Source organism: Diadema antillarum, unplaced genomic scaffold, assembly GCF_040938485.1.
Source record: "Diadema antillarum isolate AM-2024a unplaced genomic scaffold, OU_Dant_1.0 seq00000264_RagTag, whole genome shotgun sequence".
Taxonomy (NCBI): Eukaryota; Metazoa; Echinodermata; class Echinoidea; order Diadematoida; family Diadematidae; genus Diadema; species Diadema antillarum.
Genome location: NW_027271302.1, coordinates 867,003 through 877,745, shown reverse-complemented (window position 1 = coordinate 877,745; position 10,743 = coordinate 867,003). Strand labels below are relative to the sequence as shown.

The window sequence follows — 10,743 nt, the reverse complement described above, 5'->3', positions numbered from 1 at the left end:
GCTGTGTACTGTACACGTACACGCACGCACCGGCAGCACTTGATTACCTCGTTTCTGATTGGTCAGTGAGGGTCGGACTTCGTCTCCGTCGCTTAGCCCAGGATTATTTTTTCGTTCTGTTTACACTCACTTGCTTGGCACCGCAATTGCGGTGCTAACCCCTGCTATTTTGCAGGGCCAGATAGTACCGTACTATCGGTGGGGCTAGCCCACTTTGGCAAAAACGAGTGTAAACAGAAAGTGGGCTAAGGATAGTCCCGTACCAACGGTGGGGCTAAGGCCCCCCCCCCCCCCCCCCCCCCTTAGCCCCACCGTTGGTCCGGGGCTAAGCAAAATTTTACAAGTGTAAAAAGCCCTAAAGTGGCTTTGGCACCCAGACTATTTCCACGAAATGCGTCCTCTGTGGCGACGATCGCGGCCTTTGCCGAAGGCACGACCATAATAAAGCTGAACCTGCTACTTTTGTTTTGTCGTACTTCTTTTGACGTTGATATTCTAGGAAGCAAAGTAGTATGAGCAGATTGTCTGGATGCCAGACCAGGCATTGTTTTCCTAAAGTGTCGGACTCATGGGCCCTTTTTGCCTAATAATTACATATGTAGTGTCAGACTCATGGGGCTAATTGTTTGCTAAGTATTAGACTCATGGCCTTATTTTCAGTGTCAAGCTCGTGGGCTGTTGACTCCTTAGTGTCGTACTTGTGACGTGCACCCATTTACAGGGGTCTTTCAGGTTTAAGGGTGGGGCTCTCCCTTTCCCTCCTTCTCATCTAGAAAATCATTTCAAAGGAAGTCGAAGGATTTTGGTATGCGAGTTTAGTGAATATCGAAGAGACATCTGCTTATCCAGATATTTGCTCTTCTGCAAAAGGCATGAAACCGGATGAACCACTTCATCGCAGAGCGCTTGAAATATGCCTATCACTTCCTTTACTCAAAAGTGAAATATGTTTGCTGAAGAGGTGCATGGCAATATTCATTGTTTTGGCATGCGTTCATAGAGATGCCTTGTCGTGTCTCTTTCATGGGGTGTTTTTTTTTCAGTTTTTCAGTTCAGTTACGTGTCATTTATTTTCCATTCAGAATCCAACAAAGAATACAACAAAATACAAAGTATGCATTCTACACCATCACATGGCTTGGTCACTTTGAAAAAAAAAAATACATAACACGTTATGAATACACATTATGAAATTATGCGATAAGATATATATGTACAAGTGAAAAGAATAACTAAGAACATGAATGTATACGTACTTTGAAAGGTTGACACAAAAGGATGAAACAATATGTGGATTGATCAAAACGTAACATGTCGTTAAACAACATCATAATAAACAGTAATCATTAGGCGTTTTCACATCAGCCCAATGTTTCGAAATAGCGCGCTATTTTCTGACTTGGGAAATAAAAAATATCTCGAGCATGGATTTTTATCGGGCTGATGTGAAAGCGCCTAATAAGTAGGCCTAAAAAGTTCAGACTATTTAGTAATCTTGCAATGTTACAACCAGTTGGCTTGAATTGGTTTGGTTATCGATTAAAAGCAGTTTTTGGTCAAACGTGCAGCCCAATCTGAGCGAAATTTGTTGAAAATGATTCAATCAAAAAGAAAAATGATTGTAAATCATCAACACCCCACTATATTTAGGTACACATGCTTGTCTGTTTTAATACCGATCTCAAAACACAGTACAAACCACTCTTGTCAGTTGATAAACTGTAATAGGGATTAGCACGATCATCAGTTCACGAGTCCATCTCAGATTACTTTGATATTTCAAGTAGGTCAAAGGGGAAATTTCCTTGATTTGAGCCCAACTTCATGAACTATTCCTTAATAACATCCACAATAAACACGCCATCTAACAGCCTGAAAATCATTGCCAATAATGATAAGGATATACCATGTTTGAGTGTTTGCTTAATGCGTCAGTTTCGTTCTCTATTATTAGTGTTAGATAACAAGTGTTCTTGAAAACTTTTTATAGACGAGTGTCTGTATACACAGACGGTGTCAAGGCAATTACCAGAGCTCTCATTTCTCATCCTCTCACTGCCGTTTTCTCATGAATGTCATAATTCATATTCATTTGACAAAACATTCATTAAAGACATTCTCGGGCACGTAGGCTGTACACTATACCACTTCCCCCTACAGATCTTGATTTTGTATAACTAAGATGCAAGGCTCTATTTTCTTCTGTTCCACAATAAGGTGAGTCAATAATCATTGTTGAACAAAAGGTTGTTAATAATGCCCTCAAATGATATAACATTCTGGCTATTAAAAACAAATCCAGCAATACAGGTACATAACTTACGGTCTTTTTTCTCGTGTAATATCATAATTAGGCCCATTTGCAATCTGCAATTCGTTTGTTGAGGAAACTAAATGGCGAATGTGTGTTCAGAAAGTCCCTTACCATGAACAAGTAACCGAAAGTGTAATTTACTGCAACAATATGGAAGCATAAACAATATCAAGCCCAAAAGTATTCATCTTCTTCCAGCATGGATGACACTATTCAAAGCAGTATGGCCGTTTGAATGGTTACGAAAGCTCTCGTAATATAGATAATGATCAAACCTCTTCAAATATAATGTCCAAATTACTTCAACACTTGAAGTATAAAATGCGTCTTATATAGTATATAAGAAGGAAGAAAACGTGCTTGTACTTCGTAGCTGAGTGTTACGATGTAAAGGACTTTCACTGTCAAAACTCATGTCTTGAAATGAAGAGCCCCCCCCCCCATATCACAATATCAATTTTGAAATATATGTATTAACAGGGTATAATGGTGATTCCAGCTACATGTTATTTTCATATTTCAGTGCTTTTGGTGTCTCCAAACATGACCTCTTTCTCGTCTTTTCAATTAGAAAAAAAAAAAACAAACGTTCAAACATGCTTTTTGTTCTTAGGTATCTAATAATAACATTTATGTATCTGTATGTGCATGCGGCTTTTTGTTTCAGTGTACTCCAACAAAAACAAACATTCAAACACTTTTTGTTTCTTAGGTACCTAAAATTAACATATCTAGATGTGCATGCGGCTTTTTGCTTCAGTGTACAAACAAAATAAAGGATCTCTAAAAAAAAATACTGTAAGGCAACCAGGACGAGTACAGTGCACGGAGTTGCCTAAAAATTCAAACAACCATTGTCTTTCATGTCTGGTTCTATTTTGCACAAATTTTATGAAGAAAAATGATCAAATTAATAGAAGCTTTGGATACTTTGCAATATGAAAGCAAAAAGTTACCATAGCGATGGAAGAAAGTGATCTCAATACTGAAAAGCGGAGATCGTAAAATATGCATCACTCAAAAACATAAAGCAAATATCATAAATATCCTTATTACAGTTAGAACCTTGTATACCTGATACATAATTGTCTCAGGTGAAATTAGAAAAATTAAACTTTATACTAGTACTTGTCTTAAAGGGATGGTATATAGTTTTGGTAGAGATGGGGCTTCAGGTTCCAAGTTTGGTGTGAGATAATGAGAAACCTCTCATGAAATATGAAAGAGCATCCATTTCTGAGAAGAATTCAAAGTTTTTAATGAAAATTGATTTTGAAATGGCTGAGATATCCAAATACAAAGAGGTCCTAATAAGAGGAGGGGCTCACCTTTCATTATGACCATTTTGCTTTTGGATTATCTAAACCATTTCAAAATCGGTTTTCATAAAACTCTGAATTCCTCTTAGAATTGTATTCTCTGTCGTATTTCGCAAGAGGTTTCTGATTATCTGACAAAAAGTTAAAACCTGAATCCCACATCTCAACAAAAACTATACCATGCCTTTGAAATACAGAAGACATACAACATTAAAATGCAATAAATCTTACGGCATAGACATGCATGCAATAAGAGCAGCCGTGTATTGGGATGATTTGGTGACTGTAGCAACGATACTATGTATACAAACACTGATTGATCACACCAAAAAGAATTCACACACGATGAAAAGACGCAATATTGTAGCAGAAAAATCTAACTTTATGGTTACAATGCAACACTACGACTGTATTTAATGATATAGGAGAGGGGGTAAAGAAGCAAGAGAGAGTGGTCTGTGAACAAGACGTCGTTACTCCATCGCAAGGACAGGGGGAAGTACTCTCTGAAAAAGAAGAGTGAAAATGTTCACTCTTGAAGGAATGAATAACAGAAAAGAGTGAGAGTCGAGTGAAACTGGAGTGAATTTTGAGTGAAAATGTTCATTTCACTCATTTTGGAGTGACCTCAGTGATCACTCCAAAATCTTCAAGTGATTCCTGAGGTCACTCTAAAATAAATGAAAATGAACATTTTCACTCAAAACTCACTCCAGTTTCACACGAAATTCGCTCTTTTCTGTCATTCACTCCTTCACGAGTGAACATTTTCACTCTTCTTTTTGTAGAGAGTATGAAAGTTACTTTATGAGCAGTTTAGTTGATATGTATAGAAAGCAACTTTGTTGTATGTATCTAAATGTGATGGGCCTAGAAGATTCCTTTGAACTGTTATGTAACTTATTCCAAAATCTGGGTCCAGTATCTATAAACAAATGTCTTCTGGGTTCGTACAGTTTGATAAATTGTTTTGATTTGATTTTGATTTTATTACTTATTCTTTTGAATTTAGTTCTTATTAAACCGTTATGGAAATCATCGGATAAATCATAAAACAAAAATTATTTGGTAAAATTGCAGCTAAAATTGAATGTATGCTGACCACACTGAAAAAACAAACAAACACACAAATATTTCCAAAATGTAGTGCTCCAAAACAAAGCATCACTGTATTCGGATGTGGAAGCCATAAAACAATTCTGAGCCCAATATTTTGCAATAAAAGATTTTTCTATATAATAATGACTGATAAACATTGCCCAAGGCAAAGATTCCATAATTTTATTACGGTATGATACTAAGGGCTTGCATACGGTGTCATTGATGCAGATGAAGGAGGATACCTATCTTAACCTATGTTTGCACCCAATTCTGCACATATCATAGATATGGCATTTTCATGAAAGCCTGTTATCAAGAAACACAAACGTAATGAACATATAAGAAACGTTTTCTATGGGAGTAGCTTCAGCAGCAATATTGCCTCGAAGTCTATAAACAGAGTTGCCAATAGTCTTTTAAATATCTAATGACAAGTTATTTTGCGTGATTTCACTGTATAACATTTTAACTCATATAATGTACTGTTGTTATCAAAATATGGGTCAGGGTGAAAGACAAAAGGTTGGAGTCATTCGCGAATAATGTAAACTTAAATAAGAGTTTGTCTGTATGAGGATACGAAAATCATTGATGTAAAATATGAATAACAATGAACCAAGCAAGCTTCCTTGTGGAATACCACATTAAACTGTATTCATTTGGAATCGAAGCCGTTGACGTGTGCATAAATACATTATATATGGTGGTATCTGTTGAATGGGTATAGGCTTCAAGGCGTTTCCAAGGGAACCGAAACCGGATATTATATCGAGAACAGGATACCAGGGGAAGATGCGCATTGTATGTGAAAATGTATCGAGTACACAATATCATGTGTAAATTTCTCAACAAAGGTTCATGTGGCTTTTGTAACTGCTTTTCTAAATTCAAATGAGAAATTTGAAAATGTCGTTTTAAAAGAGAATTTCAGAGTTCCGACAATTACACCATACAGTTGTATATTTCCTTTTCTTTTTAAGAAATCGAAGTTAACAAAGACACGGGTCTGTAGTTATTGACATCATCCTTCTCCCCGCCCTCATAGATAGGAATAACTTTTGCAATCATTATGTTATTTGACACAAGGCCAGTTGCCATAAGCGATAGATTGTATAATGCATACTATAACAAAATATAATCTTGACTATTTTTGGAAATTGTATCTGTAACAGGTAAGAAACAATGTCAGTGTTGTTTCTTTCTTTCAAATTAAAAACAATCTTTATTATTTCTTCACTCAATATTGGGTCAACGAAATTCTTCGGGGATATAGGTGAATATAAGAATTGTAAATTGTTTACTACATGGAGGGATATTTTGTGTCAGATTTTGTTTAATCGAAGGAAGGAAATCACTTGAACCATGTCAGCGGATTCTTAACTGGAGTCAGTATCTTCTAAAATGATTATTAGAAGCATTATCTAATGCGTGTTGATATAGCATTTTTATTGTTTTCCACGTGTGTTTGATATCGTTTTGTTTTAGATTATTTTGTATTTAGCATTGTAGAGAAGGTGAAGCCAGAAGTATGAAAGAGACAAACATTTAACTAATATGTGATCCTATCCACCTCCCCACTCCCCATCAGCACACATTCACTCACATATACATACAAAAACAAAAAAAAAGCATCACATTGGTTGGTTTTCAAATTAATAGCCTGAAAATATGATTTGAGTTTAACAACGCTGATGATATTTCTTGGCGTTTTCTGACAAGGAAGCCATTTTCTCATTTGAATTCAAAGTGTGGAAGCATAAACTAAATTTCATGTAATTTTTTTCAAACTTCTAATTGGTATTCCTGTCTGTTTCACTTTCATGGTGGTTTGCTCCTTTTTCCGTTCATGAGGAGTATGGAAATGTGTATGAAAATCCTACGAAAAGCCGACAGTCCCTTGGACTTCTTCTACGCATAGTAATTCTTGAATTTTATTGATAATGATGAGTAATTTTAGATTAACTATTTTACTATAGAGTTGGCACAGAGTTTTAAATCCCCTTTGTTCTATAGGCACAATACACAAAACGTTTCCAGTGCCAAAAAAACCCCAACATTCCTATACATGTTTGATCATATCAATCATTAATTCGTCTGACTTATAAAGGACTATTGTTTTAAAATCTCTTTATATTAGTAGCCGACCATGGCATTAAAAAAAAAAAGACCGGGGAAGTGTTATCTATAGCGACCTTTTGTGGGTTATTTGATGGTGCAAGTTAGCAAATAAAGAGCTTTCAACAAAAATGTGCTAAATCCATTACAAAATGATGGAATTGGCGCCTTTTGGATCAAGCTCTTCGAATACTGTACTTCCCGTTTCTCTATACTTGTTTAATCATAAGAATAGCCAGCAAATAAGAGCATAAATTGTTTAGTCCCACTACTAATTTTGTTTTGTCATAAGTAATTCCTATTACTGGCTGACAACATGACTATCAGTCCGTGTAGAGTTTAGATATAACCTATTAAGAATAGAAAATAAAATGTATGATAGAAAATCTTAACGATAACTCTGAAAAAATGACGACAAATGAGTCATACTAATGGGTTTATTCAAAACTACTTAGACCTACCGGGCTACTGTTTAAGGTGAATCCCTCTACCTAATAGGGCTCCCTACACAACTCATTTGGAGGGCGCTAAGATTTTCCTCTCCTTCTTCTTGGAAAGTAGGGCCTACACTCTGGAGTGTATAGCCATGATGTATAGTCGATGATTTAGAAAGCAAATGACTGTTTTTCGTTGTAAAATTATATAGCTTTTCTTAACCCTAAAAAGGCCGGGGGGGTTGAATCACCCCCCCCCCCCCTCGATATTTTTCGCGACTATAAGGCCGCCGCGCAAAATTTTTTGACCGCGCCGTTCGCTGACTTTTTACTTTCAAGTCTCGCGCATTTTTTGACACCATTTCGCGAAAATCGGACATACCGTTACGACGCTGCACGACGTTTTATACTAGCCTGTCAGACCGAAAATGGCTCAAAAATGTGATTTTCTGTATAAAGTGTATGCAAATGGAGTTTTCTCACCTTGTTCATAAAGATATTATTATTTTCACTTTTATAGGCTGAAATTATTCAATTCTGCCATAATTATGCTTGAAAAAGGTTGTGTCATAAATTTTGCGAAAAAATGATAAAACAAAAGGTTGAAAAACAAAGAAATACACAAGAAATTCATAAAACAATAAAATACATAAAAATCAAGTTTGATACCAGATTTTTTTTTTCGAGTAGGCCTACATTGTTAGGAATGCTACAAAGAATGTTAGCACCAAAAGGTAGCTAGGAGCTTTATTTTCTGATTTAGGGCAAAATGTATGATTTTATGCACATATATTAGCATAAGTCAGAATGAAAATTTCCATTTCTTTTTGCATAATGTGGTAAATTGCGCCATAGGTAATGCATGTGCCACTTTTCATGGCGATTGCGCGATCGACGGCCGAGATCTCGGGGGGGGGGGGTTGAATCAACGTACCGTTTTTACTCTGTCCGGTAGAGTAAAAAAAAAAAAACAAAAACAAAAACAAAGAGAAAAAACACTCTGGTCAGTGAGATCAGTGGTTTGAAAAATCCGATTAGGGTTTTTTTTCCCCCTACTTTTGCAACATATGGCGTTCCATACGCAACCAAACAACACGCTGCATGCCACCTGCTTTACTAGCTGATATGAATGAATGCAGCTTGCCCACTGCACCACGTACGTAAATAGTCAAGTTTGACTGAACTTAGCATACTAGCAGCGCCAAAAAACCCAACAACAACAACAAACTGCACCACACCTGCATGCTGCTTGTCAATTGCACGTACGTGCATAGCATGCATAGCATGCACATCGCCGCCAGGCCCTCGCACCCACTGGCATGCAATTGGACTGAATGGGAGTTACAGTTAAATTAGTTGTTTCTTGTCCACGAATCCTGAAGTGGTTGTTTGTTGAGAAAGTAAGTGTTTTCCTACAGCCTCTATTTGTTTGATTCGTTATTGGTGCGTCACAATTGTTGAACTTCGCTCTATCACAAGAGACAGTGGTAGTAGCTGCTTTTACAACGTTGCCCCACACCTTCATTTTCGTGTATCCAGTGTACAACCACATGTCGATGTAGGGTTTCTACACGCGCATTATGTGTTACTGTTACTTACATCTGTAGTTAACTTAGTGTTACTGTTAGTACCATCCATCCAGCCACACAAATGTGGTTGTGCTATGTAGCCGGGGTTTGGGTTTTAGTCATGGCTTGAGTCGCGGGATACAGCCACGCTCATGTGTACTGTTGTCTGTAGATTCTAACGTTACATCCACACACACGGAGAAGCTGGACCAGAACAGAAGCCGACGAGACGCTGTCCTGTGCAAAGCACGGCATCAGACAAGCGTGAAGCGGGGGCCCCGCCATCCATCAGTATCACATCGGAAACCACAACACAACTGCAAAACTTACAAAAATTTATGCGTTACTTACGTAAAGTGCATGTTTATAATTACAGTCAACCTCGGATATCTCGAAGTCGTCGGGACTGAAGAAATTGGTTCGAGGTACGCGAATTTCGAGGTACGCGTACGTCGAATTTTCTTCGACTTATCCGATTTTTGTCGATGTTCAACATGGTATCTGTTACAGTGCCTACCGATTGTTTGTATGCTTGTCAATTGGATTTGAATCGACTTTAATATGAATGAATTGAATGAAAATCGATGTTCTTCTTTCATCAGTGTTTTCTGGTGGACAATTAAATGACTTATCACCATAAAAACAAAAAGAAAATACCGGTACAGCTGTACGTAATCGAGTGCAAGACAGGGTTGCAGAACATGCATGCTGAATGTTCATTGTCGCGTCGATGTACAATTGTAGGTACCCCCTCGATCACTATTCGTTTTTCCTCCTTTTCTCTAAGTCATCATCTCTTACACAATATCCAACACAAGAATCACAGTCTTAGCTTTGCAAACTATTAAAATTTCGCACAACTATGGGTGTACATGTAGCTCACCAAGACTGTTTAGAGCTACAGGGAGTGACGGCAATGTCACACCGCGACGCACCGGTCTTCCATGTGTCTACCAGCAGCACTCACAGTCAGCAGACGATATCGTTAATCATTTCCAAATGTAAAAGCAACAATCAGTTATTTATTTTAGTATCATACGGAGCAGAATATTACTGTTATTCATTTCTAAATTTCCAAGCAAACATCCGACATTCGTTTTACTATCATACGGAGCCCAATATTACTGCTGTCCACTTCCAAAAGTGAAATGAATTATCTGACAATCATTTTATCATCGAATGGAGCTGAATGTTTTGTTTTTCATTGTTGAACGTCAAGGCAGACATCAGACATTTATGTTACCATCAAACGCAGCTGAATGTTAGTGTTATTAATTTCGAAGTGTATAATAGCAAATATCCGACATCTATTTTAGCATCGTATGGAGCAGAATGTTACTGCTATTCACTTCCAAATTTGAATCATGACTGTGATATTTATTTTGGAATCTTCCGGAGCCGAATGTTCTTGCTATTTACTTTCGAAAGTAAAAGCAAACATCCGACATTTATTTAATCATCGTACGGAGTTGAATGTTATTGTTATTCATTTCTGAACGTAAAAGGGATCATTCGACATTCATTTTAACCTATTCCGGAGCTCAATGTTATCGCTATGTACTTTCGAACGTAAAAGCAAACATCCGGCATTCATATTATCATCATACGGAGTTGAATATTATTATTTATTACCGAACGTCAAAGCAAACATTCGAAATTTATTTTAGCATCTTCCGGAGCCGAATGTTATTGCTATTTACTTTCGAATATAAAAGCAAACATCATACGGAGTTGAATACTATTGTTATTCATTTCCGAACGTCTAAGGGATCGTTCGACATTTATTTTTGTATCTTTCGGAGCCGAATGTTATCCTTGTTTATTTCCAAACGCAAAATCAAATATCTGACATTAATTTAAGCACCGTACAGAGCTGAATCTTACCGTTATTC

The 10,743-nt window shown here is 37.0% G+C and overlaps 1 protein-coding gene across 1 annotated transcript in view; it reads left to right on the top strand.

The window, feature by feature from the left end:
* The first annotated feature begins 8,580 nt into the window (after window positions 1-8,580).
* Window positions 8,581-10,743, top strand: part of LOC139729819 (DNA-directed RNA polymerase I subunit RPA1-like) — a 69,333-nt gene continuing 67,170 nt past the window's right edge. The window contains 1 exon segment of the mRNA XM_071640747.1: window positions 8,581-8,683. The gene's annotated coding sequence lies outside the window, so the exon portion shown is untranslated.